This window comes from Triturus cristatus, chromosome 12 (assembly GCF_964204655.1).
Source record: "Triturus cristatus chromosome 12, aTriCri1.1, whole genome shotgun sequence".
NCBI lineage: Eukaryota > Metazoa > Chordata > Amphibia > Caudata > Salamandridae > Triturus > Triturus cristatus.
In genome coordinates this window covers 200,611,851-200,627,218 of record NC_140595.1, presented here as the reverse complement: position 1 = coordinate 200,627,218, position 15,368 = coordinate 200,611,851, and the positions used below count along the sequence as shown (strand labels likewise).

The window sequence follows — 15,368 nt, the reverse complement described above, 5'->3', positions numbered from 1 at the left end:
CCTAATACTAGACAAAACATGGTTGCATGTAAAGCCAATTCGGGTTCTGTTAGTGTGCCTATTGCTAAAGTCAAAACAAGTTCAAGACAATGTACAATGCCAACAAAATATCAGGATTACATATGTACAGTTTTTTTTATATTTTTATTAATTATTTTATTATGTAGTTCATTATTGTTTAAGGGGGGAGATGTGTTGTATCTTACATGGGTTAACATGATGTGAACTACCATAGCTCTTGTTATGACAACGTGGAATGCTACAGTCTCTTAGCAACTATCTACCTGATTGTAAACTAGGAATGTTGGGGGGAGATGGATTGCGGTTGGACCTGTGAGCAGATGTGTCCCAGGGGTCTTTACTATACTACAATAAATACTGGTTTCTTCAAGGAGTGTGAATCACCTTCTTCATAAAACCACCGTTTACAGCCTTTGATGTAACTTCAAAGACCCTTGACCCTGAGTTCAGGTAGGTCGCCCCCCCCTCTGCCGCCTCACGGTCCTCCTGTGACGCGGCCTGTGCCTGCCCCGCAGCCTGCTTCTGCCGCTTCCTGCCCTCGTGCCACCGGTACACTTGTACTGTTTTGTGCGTCTCTTGGTGCTGTATTTCCGTAATATTGTGCCTCTTTCTTCTGTATTTGTGCCTCAGTTCCTCCACTTGTTGTTGCCCTCATTGTACCCCTGCCTCCCGTTTTTTGCCTTCTGTATCCCCCCTCCCGCTCCCCTCCCTCGCACTCTCCCGCCGCTGCGTCCCTGCGGCCCCGCCCCCCTGCGAGCCCATTCGCTGCCCCGCTCCCGCCTCCCAGCTGCTCCTCCCTCCCACTGCCCTTCTTATGGAGGCCGCGAAGCGGTGAAGGGAGCGACCCTTGACCCTGAGTTCAGGTAGGTCGCCCCCCCTCTGCCGCCTCACGGTCCTCCTGTGACGCTGCCTGTGCCTGCCCCGCTGCCTGCTTCTGCCGCTTCCTGCCCTCGTGCCACCGGTACACTTGTACTGTTTTGTGCGTCTCTTGGTGCTGTATTTCCGTAATATTGTGCCTCTTTCTTCTGTATTTGTGCCTTAGTTCCTCCACTTGTTGTTGCCCTCATTGTACCCCTGCCCCCCGTTTTTTGCCTTCTGTATCCCCCCTCCCGCTCCCCTCCCTCGCACTCTCCTGCCACTGCGTCCCTGTGGCCCCGCCCCCCTGCGAGCCCATTCGCCGACCCGCTCCCGCCTCCCAGCTGCTCCTCCCTCCCACTGCCCTTCTTATGGAGGCCGCGAAGCGGTGAAGGGAGCGACCCTTGACCCTGAGTTCAGGTAGGTCGCCCCCCCTCTGCCGCCTCACGGCCCTCCTGTGACGCGGCCTGTGCCTGCCCCGCTGCCTGCTTCTGCCGCTTCCTGCCCTCGTGCCACCGGAACACTTGTACTGTTTTGTGCGTCTCTTAGTGCTGTATTTCCGTAATATTGTGCCTCTTTCTTCTGTATTTGTGCCTTAGTTCCTCCACTTGTTGTTGCCCTCATTGTACCCCTGCCCCCTGTTTTTTGCCTTCTGTATCCCCCCTCCAGCTCCCCTCCCTCGCGCTCTCCCGCCGCTGCGTCCCTGCGGCCCGCCCCCCTGCGAGCCCATTCGCCGCCCCGCTCCCGCCTCCCAGCTGCTCCTCCCTCCCACTGCCCTTCTTATGGAGGCCGCGAAGCGGTGAAGGGAGCGACCCTTGACCCTGAGTTCAGGTAGGTCGCCCCCCCTGCCTCCTCACGGTCCTCCTGTGACGCTGCCTGTCCCTGCCCCGCTGCCTGCTTCTGCCGCTTCCTGCACTCGTGCCACCGGTACCCTTCTTATGGAGGCCACGAAGCGGCCGCGCAGCGGACGCGCGCAGCGGGCATGCCAAAGGCAAGCCCGTCTGCGCCGTCCGCGCCTGGACCGCGCCCAGCACCAGAACCTCTGGTCCTCACAGGAACCAGAAGCCCCGCCTGAGATACGACACCGCTGCCCTCCACGCACTCAACACCGGCCAAATACCCGCCTGTCATCAAGCCACCCCGAAACGCACCCACGGACCCTTCACCTGATAAGCCTGCAAATTCACCTGCCTCCGAACCTGCACCGCGCCCCCCAGACCAGGCGCCAACAACAAACACCTCAAGTGCATCCTGCTCAACACCCGCTCCGTCCACAAGCACGCTGTCAAACTCTGGGACCTCCTCGACACAACAACGCCAGACGTCGCCTTCCTCACGGAAACCTGGATGAACGCCTCCTCGGCCCCCGACATCGCCATAGCCATCCCGGACGGCTACAAGATCACCCGGAAGGACCGCATCAACCAAACCGGAGGAGGCATCGCCATTGTCTACAGGAACACCATCCGCATCACGACCAACTCCGAGGACACCCTCACCACCGCCGAACACCTTCACTTCCAGATACACACCGACCCCAAGACCACCCTCCAAGGTACCCTTATCTACAGACCCCCGGGGCCACGCACACAATTCAGCGAAGCCATCGCAGACTTCATCAGCCCGCATGCCCTCGCCTCCTCAGACTACATCCTCCTAGGGGACCTGAACTTCCACCTAGAGAACAACAATGACAACAACTCCACCACCCTGCTAGACAACCTCGCCAACCTCGGACTCAAGCAACTGGTAGACCCCCCCCACCCCCCCCACTACGCCGGCCACACGCTTGACTCCGTCTTCTCCTCCAGCAACCTCGTCACCTACAGCCACTCTACCGGACTACATTGGACCGATCACAGCTTCGTCCATTTCAACTACAGAAGGACCACGACTCACCACCACGCACAACAGGCTCCCTGAAGATGCTGGAGCAAGATCACCACCGACCAGCTTACCACTTCCCTCAGCCAAAACCCCCCCACCTATACTACGGACACCAACGACGCAGCCCGCAACCTTGCACAGTGGATCACCAACTGCGCCGACGACCTGGCACCACTGAAGAACCCTCGAAGCAAACCTGGCAGCAGGAAAGCCCCATGGTTCACCGACGACCTCAAAGACTCAAAGAAATCCTGCCGTACCCTCGAGAAAGCCTGGCGCCACGAACAGACGGCAGATAACCTGACTGCCCTCAAGAACGCCACCCGAAAACATCACCAGCTGATCCGCGCACCCAAAAGGACTTCGTTCAGAGAACGACTGGACAACAACACCCACAACAACAAGGAACTCTTCAGCATCGTTAAAGAGCTCTCCAACCCCAGCGCCAGCAGCAACGACATCACGCCTTCGCAAGACCTCTGCAACTCGCTCGCCACGTTCTTCCACCCAAGAACGTCGATATACGCGACAGCTTCGGCGCCCAGCCCACGTACCCCACCACCGCACCAATGCCCCCCACCACCACCCTCTGCGCCTGGACCCCCGTCAGCACTGACGACACCACCCACGTGATGAACACCATCCACTCCGGCTCCCCAGCCGACCCCTGCCCCCACCACATATTCAACAAAGCCGACTCCATCATTGCACCCCAACTCCGGAACATCATCAACAACTCTTTCACATCCGCTACCTCTCCGGAGAGCTGGAAGCACGCAGAGATCAGCGCCCTCCTGAAGAAACCCACCGCGGACCCCACAGACCTGAAGAACTTCCGGCCCATCTCACTCCTCCCTTTCCCTGCAAAAGTCATTGAGAAGACCGTCAACAAGCAACTGACCGCCTTCCTCGACACAAATGACTCCCTCGACCCATCGCAGTCCGGTTTCCGAGCGAACCACAGCACCGAGACCGCCCTCATCGCAGCCACCGCCGACATCAGGTCCCTGCTCGACAACGGGGAAACTGCCACCCTCATCCTCCTCGACCTATTGGCTGCATTCGATACAGTCTGCCACCGCACCCTAACAACCCGCCTCCACAACGCCGGGATCCAAGGAAAGGCCCTGGAATGGATCACCTCCTTCCTCTCCGACAGAACCCAGAGAGTCCGTCTCCCGCCCTTCTGCGCCGCGGCCACCAAGATCAGCGGCGTACCCCAAGGCTCCTCGCTCAGCCCCACCCTCTTCAATGTCTACATGAGGCCCCTCGCAGCCATCGCGCGCAACTGTAGGAGAGTAGGGTCTGCTTTCTATGTTCACCCCCACTTTTTGCTTTTGCTTTACTGGTTTACGACTTAGATGTGGCTGTGGGCCTGCTAATCAGACCCACAGCCCTGCTGTTCTCTCTCTAAATTAATACTATGTACTTTAGGTGCATAACCCATTTGGATAGGATCACCTTATTGGGCCCTGTACAGTGTACCCTAGGTACCCAGGGCATAGGTGTACCCTAGGCCTACCAGGGGCTGCAGCATGTATTGTGCCACCCCTGGCCTGGCCTTCCATTTTGACACAACTGGCTGGTCACTCAGCTGGGGCAAGGTCGTGTAATCACCCCTTGCTTAGGTGTAGTATTCCTATACCTAACTTACATATAGACACATGTGTACCTATCAGTCACTCCTATGGCAGGCCTTGACAATCCTGGAGGCAGAGTGCTTGGTAACATGTGAGATGGTGCTCTAGCATGAGCTGAGCCTGTCTGCAGCTTTCGGAACCATGTCCTTATAGCTGTTCTATGATATAGCCTACCATATACTCTTAAAGTGCCTTATAATCTTAGACGGTTATGGTAACTATGGTTTGGCTTTATCAAAACATGTCGTGTAAGGTGTCTAACACTCGGGAATAATACCCCCATGCCATTTCTGGACATGAGAATATTATTCCCCCCTTCTAGAGGGAAAGACATGTTAAAATCATACTTCAACTGTTAGCCTCTGACCAAAGCCTCAGCATCACAAAATGGATGCTGCTGCCACGACACAAGTCTGACCTCCTGCAGCTGGGAGTGATCCCAGCCAGGGAGGCCTGGACAATAGGTTTCCTGCTTGGGGAGGTGCTAGCACCTCCCCAGACAGCCTTTAGTGTATTGGGGCAGGGTGGGCTAAAAGGAATGAGACATGCCTGGGGCACACAAGGTGTTCCTTGCATAGTCCAGTTCAAACCGGCGCTGGGGCACTCCAGCCCCAGCTCTGGCGCGAAACTGGACAAAGGGAAGTGGGTGTAACCACCCCCTCCCAGGTCCCACCCATAAGGCGTGACCTAGCAGGTATCCCAGCCCCCCAGATTAGTATAAGAGTGGGAGTTGGGCCTCAAGACTTTAGATTATCCTGAACCTGCAAAACTGAACAGAAACTCTGGACCTTCGACATTCGACGAAAGAAGAAGACTGAAGAATCTCCCTTGTAGCCAAGGAGTGGCTACCCTGTGCAAACAGGCACCATCAAGAGACTACCCTTTGCTTTGTGAAACGTTCGACGAGGAACCGACTGCAGAGCCCGACCAGAGCCTTGATTTCCAGACTTCTCCGACCCTCATCCACATCTGCAGCAGAGCTGAGATCCGTGGAGGCGACGAGCGACGTGGGACCGGCTACCTGGGAAAAGTGGCTAGTAACTTACAGCGCAGCTTCTGAGGTACCCTCGAAGTTGTGCACCGGGGATTGAGAAGCCCCAACCCCAAGCACCATCTGCACCGAAGACCAGCCCCCCACACTCCACGAGTCCGGCGTGGGGCCCTTCAGCATTTTCCTGCTTGCCGCGTCTGTCCGGTTGCTTGCCCGCTGGCTAGTGGCCTCGGTGACGACGCTCCCTGAAATCTTCTGCGCTGGTTTGGCTCCTCCAGACTGGCTCCCGCTTCTCTGCAAAGAAGAAGCACCCCAGACCTTCCTGGTCTGCACCAGAAGCAAGTCCCTTGTTCTTCGTGGGTTCCGCTTGCCAAGGCTTGGTGAGTCCTAGTCCAACTTCGACGCCGCCGACAGCAAGAGCCTTCGTGGGACAGCTCGCCTCCTGGTCCTGGTCGTCCTCGACGCTTCCTGGTCCTCCTGGCTGCAGCGACAAGCTTCACCTTCACCTGCAACTCTTCACGACATCGCCTGGTTCCACGTGGTCACTGGCTAGTGACCTTGACTCTGTCCCTTCTGCTTGCAGGTTTCTTCTCTTCTTGATCCCAGGCTTGGGATCCACCGGACACTCTCCCCTGACTGCCTGTCAGCATCTTTCTTCAGGCATCCATAGGAGTCGACGACGAAAACGACGCATCTTCACCCCTATGCACCCGCAGCCTGTGGGCTAGGTAACTTGGGTACTCCGGTGCTCATCAGGATAGTGACTATCCTAGTGTCTAGTTTTCAAGTCTCAACTTCCTAGCTACTCCGGAAGTGTCCTAAATCTATCTATTTCTAAACTGTAACATTGCTATTGACTTTTACGCATTACGCGTGAGTGTTTCCACTCTGCACACGAATCCCGTGGGCCTCCCACTCCCTAACTAACGCTAGTGTAGTGTAGCCCCAGCGATTCCCTAGGCCTAGGCCTATTCTATTTCCGTGACAGTGGTTCTTATACCACTTACTTAGTATATGGTTTGCGTGGCCCCTAGGGCCTAACTGTATTACTTACCTGTGTGACTTACTGTATGCATTAATAAGACTGTGTTGTACTTACCTCTAAACTCATAAAGAGTGCTGAGGGTTTGCTTAGAATAAATACACTTTATTTTATATATATATCTGTTGTGGTGTCCTTTCATTTGGTATTCAAGGGATTATACATGGTATCACAGCTGGCTTCACATGCCATTCAGAGTTTAGCCTAAGACTGCTCTTGTCCATGCTACCACTAGGATAGCTGGTCTATAAGGTTGACTTTACAACCAATCACCATAAGGGTATTTGGACTGATATAAGGTGTACACTATAACTAGTGACATCATACATCAGGCCAACTTCTCACATTGGTGAGCAGCGGTTGGGATCTGAGCTTGCTGTTGTAATACCATTGTAATCTTGAGATACTAAATTGAAAGATCACACAGATATTGTCTAGGTACATATAACATAGTTTATAATACTTAAGTCCTACTGGACTTAGTGGTTGTAGGTTGAAGGGAGTAACACACCCTGACTACAACTACTAGAGAGGTTTAGTAGAAACAACTAGTGTAGGTAGGTGCACACACCACACCCTCACTAGATCATGCCTCTGGGAGGAGATCAAGTAGATGCTCTCTCAGGAGGGGCAGGTCTGCAGAAGACCCCCTCTAGGTATGATACCTTAACATTCCAGGAGATGAGACAATTGTGTACCTCCAGAGGAATAAAACAGGGTGCAAACCCTACCCTCCTTCAGTTAAGACAACTCCTAGAGGAGTATGATGCTCAGAGGGCATCTCAGGAAGGTGCCCTAGGCACAGAGGAGGGTCTACCCACCACAGAGGAGTCAGATGGGGCTTCAGATGGGGAGGTAGACAGCCAGAGCCAAGTAAGGAGACTTAGCCAGGCTAACTTAAGTTTACATGGGAGTTTGCATGGGATCCCCCCATACAGACCCACAAGTAGACATTCACAGAGAAACAGGAAGGACAGATCCCCTTCAGGGGAATCCATCCACTCCCATGTCTCTAACATCTCTAATGCTTCCTCTCACAGGGGAATGACTTCACCTGAGAGAAAGGAGCATGCAGCCAGAATGAGGGAGGCTAATCTGAGGATTCAGAGGGAAGAACTTGCCCTTGCCAAAGAGAAGCTTGCTCTGGCTAGAGAACAAAAGTTAAGTGGGTTAGAACCCACTGGTGGCAGCAACATTCCTAGAGATAGAGACAGGCACTATGATAATAGAAACCTGAGCAAGATTGTCCCTCCCTACAAGTGTGGGGATGACATCCACAAATGGATAACTGCTTTGGAGAGAGCTTGCAAAGTACAGCAGGTACCCCAAAGTCAGTGGGCAGCTATCTTGTGGCTCTCCTTCTCTGAGAAAGGAAGAGACAAGCTCCTCACAGTTAGTGATGAGGATGCAGATAATTACACTGTCCTGAAGAGTGCTCTGATTGATGGGTTTGGCCTAACCACTGAACAATGAAAAATGAAATGAAATGAAATGAAAAATTATATTTATATAGCGCGTAACTACCCGGAGGCCTCGTCGCGCTTCAGCAATTACTATGACGAGCTCCAAGGTACATTAGCACGCTTTCGCAAACAAATGGGTTTTTAGGACTTTCCTGAATGCCATCCTATTGTTGATCTGTCTAATACTCACAGGAAGGGAATTCCATAGTTTGGCGGCAGAGTGTGAGAAAGAGGTTGTTGTTCAGGGATACCCAGAAGACACAGACTCAGGACTGGACTGACTTTGTAGATTGTGCCACTAAGGCTCTGGAAGGCTGGCTAATGGGAAGTAAGGTTAAGGACTATACAGGATTGTATAATTTGATCATGAGAGAACAAATACTTAACAACTGTCAAAACCAGCTATTGCATCAACACCTGATTGATTCTGATCTGACTTCTCCCCAAGAATTGGGAAAGAAGGCAGATAGATGGGTCAGGACTAGAGTTAAGCAGAAAAACCAGAACCAGGGCGGTGATCAGAAAAAGGCAGACCAGAAGGGTAATGAGCAGAAACAAAAAGACCAGAAGTCTTCACCAGGCCCCCAAAAGGCTCAGGGGGAGGGTGGTTCCAAAAAGGATAAGAAGATAGAAGGCCAAAAGAAACCATGGTGCAACTATTGTAAGTCTACCTCACATTGGTTTAGTGAGTGCACCAAAAAGGATAAGCCCCCAGCCACCATTGCCCCTAAGGCAACTGTACCCCCTAGTTCAGCTGTAAGTGGTGGTTCCCAGCAAAAGGGTGTAGTAGGGTTAACCCTGGGAACTGAAGAGGATTCTGGCCTAGTCAGAGTACCTACTCAGGCTGTCCTGATCTGTGATGGGGACTTAGCTTTGTCCTCTACTGTAGGCCCCAGTAACCTGGGCAAGTACAGACAGACACCTTTTATCAACCAAAGAATGGCTCAGGCCTACAGGGACACTGGGGCTAGTGTCACAATGGTGACACCTGCTTTTGTGGACCCTGGACAGATCATACTAGGTGAGAATTACCTAGTGACCAACGCTAGCAATGCCACTACCTCCCATAGTGTGGCTATTGTTAACTTCTCCTGGGGAGGGGTAACTGGCCTCAAGAAAGTTGTTGTTAGTTCAGACCTTCCTGTAGAGTGTTTACTGGGCAATGATCTTGAAACTTCAGTTTGGTCTGAAGTGGAGTATAGGACCCATGCAGAAATGCTGGGGATAGATGCACATGTCCTTGCTGTGACCAGGTCACAGGCCAAAAAGTGCAACACTGAACAAGTGCTGGATCCTGAAACTATGGACCAGTCACAATCCAAGAGAAAGAGCAGTAGGGTTAAGGCTGTGCCTTCCCCCCTGCCTCAGGTGGTAGATCAGCCCTCCCAGGAGGATGATTCTGAGAGCCCTGAAGGAACTGTCCTAGAAGAACTTGAACCTGATCAGGTTGAGTTTCTTGGGACAGGGGGACCTTCCAGGGCAGATCTGAGGCAGGCTCAATTAGACTGCCCCTCTCTTGAACCCCTCAGACAGCTGGCTGCTGCTGAGGCTGCAGGGAATGCTCAAGGTACCCATAGAGTGTATTGGGATGAAGGGCTACTGTACTCAGAGGCTAGAGACCCCAAGCCTGGTGCATCCAGGAGGTTGGTCATACCACTGAAGTTCAGAGGCTTCCTTCTAACCTTGGCCCATGATATTCCCCTTGCAGGACATTTAGGCCAGAACAAGACTTGGGACAGGCTTGTCCCTCACTTTCACTGGCCCCATATGTCAGAAGATACTAAGGAGTTTTGTCGCTCCTGTGTCACCTGCCAAGCCAGTGGCAAATCAGGTGGCACCACAAAGGCCCCCCTCATACCACTACCTGTGGTGGGGGTCCTCTTTGAAAGAGTGGGCATAGATATTGTAGGACCAATGGACCCACAAACAGCATCTGGGCACAGATTCATACTGGTGATAGTGGACCATGCCACCAGGTACCCAGAAGCAATTCCCCTGAGGACCACAACAGCTCCTGTTGTGGCAAGGGCCCTGCTTGGAGTATTCTCCAGAGTGGGCTTTCCAAAGGAGGTCATTTCTGACAGAGGTGCCAACTTTATGTCAGGATACTTGACTGCAATGTGGAAGGAGTGTGGTGTTAACTATAAGTTCACCACACCCTATCACCCACAGTGCAATGGGCTTGTTGAGAGATTCAACAAGACCCTAAAGGGAATGATAAAAGGATTACCAGACAAGCTTAGGCGAAGATGGGACATCCTTTTACCCTGCCTTCTGTTTGCTTACAGAGAGGTCCCACAAAAGGGGGTTGGCTACAGCCCTTTTGAGCTTTTGTTTGGGCATCCTGTAAGAGGACCCCTGTGTTTGGTGAAGGAAGGATGGGAGAGACCTCTCAGACAACCCAAACTAGACATAGTGGATTATGTACTTGGTCTCCGCTCCAGGATGGCAGAGTATATGAAGAAGGCTTCTAAAAACCTTGAGGCAAGCCAAGAACTCCAAAAAGCTTGGCATGACCAAAAGGCTGTACTGACTGTTTACCAGCCAGGACAGAAAGTGTGGGTGTTGGAGCCAGTGGCCCCAGCAGCACTCCAAGACAAATGGTCTGGACCCCACACTATTGTTGAGAAAAAGGGAGAAGTCACCTACTTGGTGGACCTTGGGACTCCCAGAAGCCCCCACAGGGTGCTTCATGTCAACAGATTGAAGGCATATGTTGACAGGGCAGACATGGGGCTACTCATGGCTACAGATGAGGGGCAGGAGGAAGAGAGTGACCCTCTCCCAGACCTGTTGACTCAGAACCCTGATGATGGCTCAGTTGATGGTGTGGTCTTTTCTGACAGCCTCACTGTCCATCAGCAACAGGACTGCAGACAAGTTCTGCAGGCCTACAGACATATGTTCTCTCTGACCCCAAGTCAGACAAACTGGTGCACCCATGAGGTGGACACTGGTGACAGTCTGCCTGTGAAGAGTAAAATCTACAGGCAACCTGACCATGTCAGGGACTGCATAAAAGTTGAGGTACAAAAGATGTTGGAGCTGGGAGTCATTGAACCTTCAGAGAGCCCTTGGGCTAGTCCTGTAGTCCTTGTGCCAAAACCTCACACCCAAGATGGTAAGAGAGAGATGAGGTTTTGCGTGGATTACAGAGGTCTCAATGCTGTCACTAGGACAGATGCCCACCCAATACCTAGGGCAGATGAGCTCATTGACAGACTGGCAGCTGCTAAGTTTTTGAGCACATTTGACCTAACAGCAGGCTACTGGCAAATCAGACTAGCTGAGAGGGCAAAGGCCAAAACTGCTTTCTCGACCCCAGGAGGACATTATCAATTTGTGGTAATGCCCTTTGGTTTGAAGAATGCACCTGCCACTTTCCAAAGGCTGGTGAATCAAGTCCTTACTGGGTTGGATGATTACTGTGCAGCTTATCTTGATGATATTGCTGTCTTTAGCTCCCCCTGGGAGGATCACCTGGTCCACCTGAGGAATGTTTTAGAGGCCCTGCAGAAGGCAGGCCTCACTATCAAGGCCACTAAGTGCCAGATAGGGCAGAGCAAGGTTGTATACCTGGGCCACCTAGTTGGTGGGGGTCAGGTTCAACCACTGGAGAGCAAGATCCAGACCATAAAGGACTGGGCTCCTCCAACTACCCAGACTCAGGTCAGAGCTTTCTTGGGCCTGACTGGGTACTACAGAAAGTTTGTTAAGAACTATGGGTCCATAGTGACACCACTTAATGACTTGACCTCCAAGAAGATGCCAAAGAAAGTTCAGTGGACAGTAAGCTGTCAAAAAGCATTTGATGACCTGAAGCAGGCCATGTGCAGTGCACCTATTCTGAAAAGTCCAGACTACTCCAAAGAGTTCATTGTCCAGACAGATGCTTCTGAGTTAGGTGTGGGAGCTGTTCTTTCACAACTGAATGTAGATGGTCAAGACCAGCCCATTGCTTTTATAAGTAGAAGGCTGACCCCTAGAGAGAAACGTTGGTCAGCTATTGAGAGGGAGGCCTTTGCTGTGGTTTGGGCCCTGAAGAAGCTGAGGCCATACTTGTTTGGCACTCACTTCAAGATTCAGACAGACCATAAGCCCCTCTTGTGGCTAAATCAGATGAAGGGTGAAAATCCCAAACTTCTTAGGTGGTCCATTTCCCTACAGGGGATGGACTTCACAGTGGAACATAGACCTGGGACTGACCATGCCAATGCAGATGGACTCTCCAGATATTTCCACTTAGAACATGAAGACTCAACTGGTCAAGGTTAGTTTAATGTCCCTAAGTTTGGGGGGGGGTTGTGTAGGAGAGTAGGGTCTGCTTTCTATGTTCACCCCCACTTTTTGCTTTTGCTTTACTGGTTTACGACTTAGATGTGGCTGTGGGCCTGCTAATCAGACCCACAGCCCTGCTGTTCTCTCTCTAAATTAATACTATGTACTTTAGGTGCATAACCCATTTGGATAGGATCACCTTATTGGGCCCTGTACAGTGTACCCTAGGTACCCAGGGCATAGGTGTACCCTAGGCCTACCAGGGGCTGCAGCATGTATTGTGCCACCCCTGGCCTTCCATTTTGACACAACTGGCTGGTCACTCAGCTGGGGCAAGGTCGTGTAATCACCCCTTGCTTAGGTGTAGTATTCCTATACCTAACTTACATATAGACACATGTGTACCTATCAGTCACTCCTATGGCAGGCCTTGACAATCCTGGAGGCAGAGTGCTTGGTAACATGTGAGATGGTGCTCTAGCATGAGCTGAGCCTGTCTGCAGCTTTCGGAACCATGTCCTTATAGCTGTTCTATGATATAGCCTACCATATACTCTTAAAGTGCCTTATAATCTTAGACGGTTATGGTAACTATGGTTTGGCTTTATCAAAACATGTCGTGTAAGGTGTCTAACACTCGGGAATAATACCCCCATGCCATTTCTGGACATGAGAATATTATTCCCCCCTTCTAGAGGGAAAGACATGTTAAAATCATACTTCAACTGTTAGCCTCTGACCAAAGCCTCAGCATCACAAAATGGATGCTGCTGCCACGACACAAGTCTGACCTCCTGCAGCTGGGAGTGATCCCAGCCAGGGAGGCCTGGACAATAGGTTTCCTGCTTGGGGAGGTGCTAGCACCTCCCCAGACAGCCTTTAGTGTATTGGGGCAGGGTGGGCTGAAAGGAATGAGACATGCCTGGGGCACACAAGGTGTTCCTTGCATAGTCCAGTTCAAACCGGCGCTGGGGCACTCCAGCCCCAGCTCTGGCGCGAAACTGGACAAAGGGAAGTGTGTGTAACCACCCCCTCCCAGGTCCCACCCATAAGGCGTGACCTAGCAGGTATCCCAGCCCCCCAGATTAGTATAAGAGTGGGAGTTGGGCCTCAAGACTTTAGATTATCCTGAACCTGCAAAACTGAACAGAAACTCTGGACCTTCGACATTCGACGAAAGAAGAAGACTGAAGAATCTCCCTTGTAGCCAAGGAGTGGCTACCCTGTGCAAACAGGCACCATCAAGAGACTACCCTTTGCTTTGTGAAACGTTCGACGAGGAACCGACTGCAGAGCCCGACCAGAGCCTTGATTTCCAGACTTCTCCGACCCTCATCCACATCTGCAGCAGAGCTGAGATCCGTGGAGGCGACGAGCGACGTGGGACCGGCTACCTGGGAAAAGTGGCTAGTAACTTACAGCGCAGCTTCTGAGGTACCCTCGAAGTTGTGCACCGGGGATTGAGAAGCCCCAACCCCAAGCACCATCTGCACCGAAGACCAGCCCCCCACACTCCACGAGTCCGGCGTGGGGCCCTTCAGCATTTTCCTGCTTGCCGCGTCTGTCCGGTTGCTTGCCCGCTGGCTAGTGGCCTCGGTGACGACGCTCCCTGAAATCTTCTGCGCTGGTTTGGCTCCTCCAGACTGGCTCCCGCTTCTCTGCAAAGAAGAAGCACCCCAGACCTTCCTGGTCTGCACCAGAAGCAAGTCCCTTGTTCTTCGTGGGTTCCGCTTGCCAAGGCTTGGTGAGTCCTAGTCCAACTTCGACGCCGCCGACAGCAAGAGCCTTCGTGGGACAGCTCGCCTCCTGGTCCTGGTCGTCCTCGACGCTTCCTGGTCCTCCTGGCTGCAGCGACAAGCTTCACCTTCACCTGCAACTCTTCACGACATCGCCTGGTTCCACGTGGTCACTGGCTAGTGACCTTGACTCTGTCCCTTCTGCTTGCAGGTTTCTTCTCTTCTTGATCCCAGGCTTGGGATCCACCGGACACTCTCCCCTGACTGCCTGTCAGCATCTTTCTTCAGGCATCCATAGGAGTCGACGACGAAAACGACGCATCTTCACCCCTATGCACCCGCAGCCTGTGGGCTAGGTAACTTGGGTACTCCGGTGCTCATCAGGATAGTGACTATCCTAGTGTCTAGTTTTCAAGTCTCAACTTCCTAGCTACTCCGGAAGTGTCCTAAATCTATCTATTTCTAAACTGTAACATTGCTATTGACTTTTACGCATTACGCGTGAGTGTTTCCACTCTGCACACGAATCCCGTGGGCCTCCCACTCCCTAACTAACGCTAGTGTAGTGTAGCCCCAGCGATTCCCTAGGCCTAGGCCTATTCTATTTCCGTGACAGTGGTTCTTATACCACTTACTTAGTATATGGTTTGCGTGGCCCCTAGGGCCTAACTGTATTACTTACCTGTGTGACTTACTGTATGCATTAATAAGACTGTGTTGTACTTACCTCTAAACTCATAAAGAGTGCTGAGGGTTTGCTTAGAATAAATACACTTTATTTTATATATATATCTGTTGTGGTGTCCTTTCATTTGGTATTCAAGGGATTATACATGGTATCACAGCTGGCTTCACATGCCATTCAGAGTTTAGCCTAAGACTGCTCTTGTCCATGCTACCACTAGGATAGCTGGTCTATAAGGTTGACTTTACAACCAATCACCATAAGGGTATTTGGACTGATATAAGGTGTACACTATAACTAGTGACATCATACATCAGGCCAACTTCTCACAGCAACCACAACCTCAACATCATCTCCTACGCTGACGACACCCAGCTGATCCTCTCCCTCACCCCGCCACCGCCAAAACCAGCCTCCAGGAAGGAATGAAAGACGTCGCGGAATGGATGAAGCTCAGCCGTCTGAAACTGAACTCAGACAAGACGGAGGTCCTGATCCTCGGACCAACCCCCTCCGCCTGGGACGACTCCTGGTGGCCCCCTGCCCTGGGCTCCGCCCCCAAGTCCACGGACCACGCACGCAACCTGGGTTTCATCCTTGACTCCTCCCTCACGATGACCAAGCAAGTCAACGCAGTCTCATCCTCATGCTTCAACACCCTCCGCATGCTCCGAAAGATCTTCCGGTGGATCCCCACCGAAACTAGAAAGGCGGTCACCCAGGCCCTCGTCACCAGCCAGCTGGACTACGGGAACGCTCTCTACGCTGGA

The 15,368-nt window shown here is 52.3% G+C and overlaps 1 protein-coding gene across 5 annotated transcripts in view; it reads left to right on the top strand.

Annotated features, from left to right (window-relative positions):
- Positions 1–15,368, top strand: part of FCSK (fucose kinase) — an 808,393-nt gene that overhangs the window by 331,528 nt on the left and 461,497 nt on the right. The window lies entirely within an intron of this gene.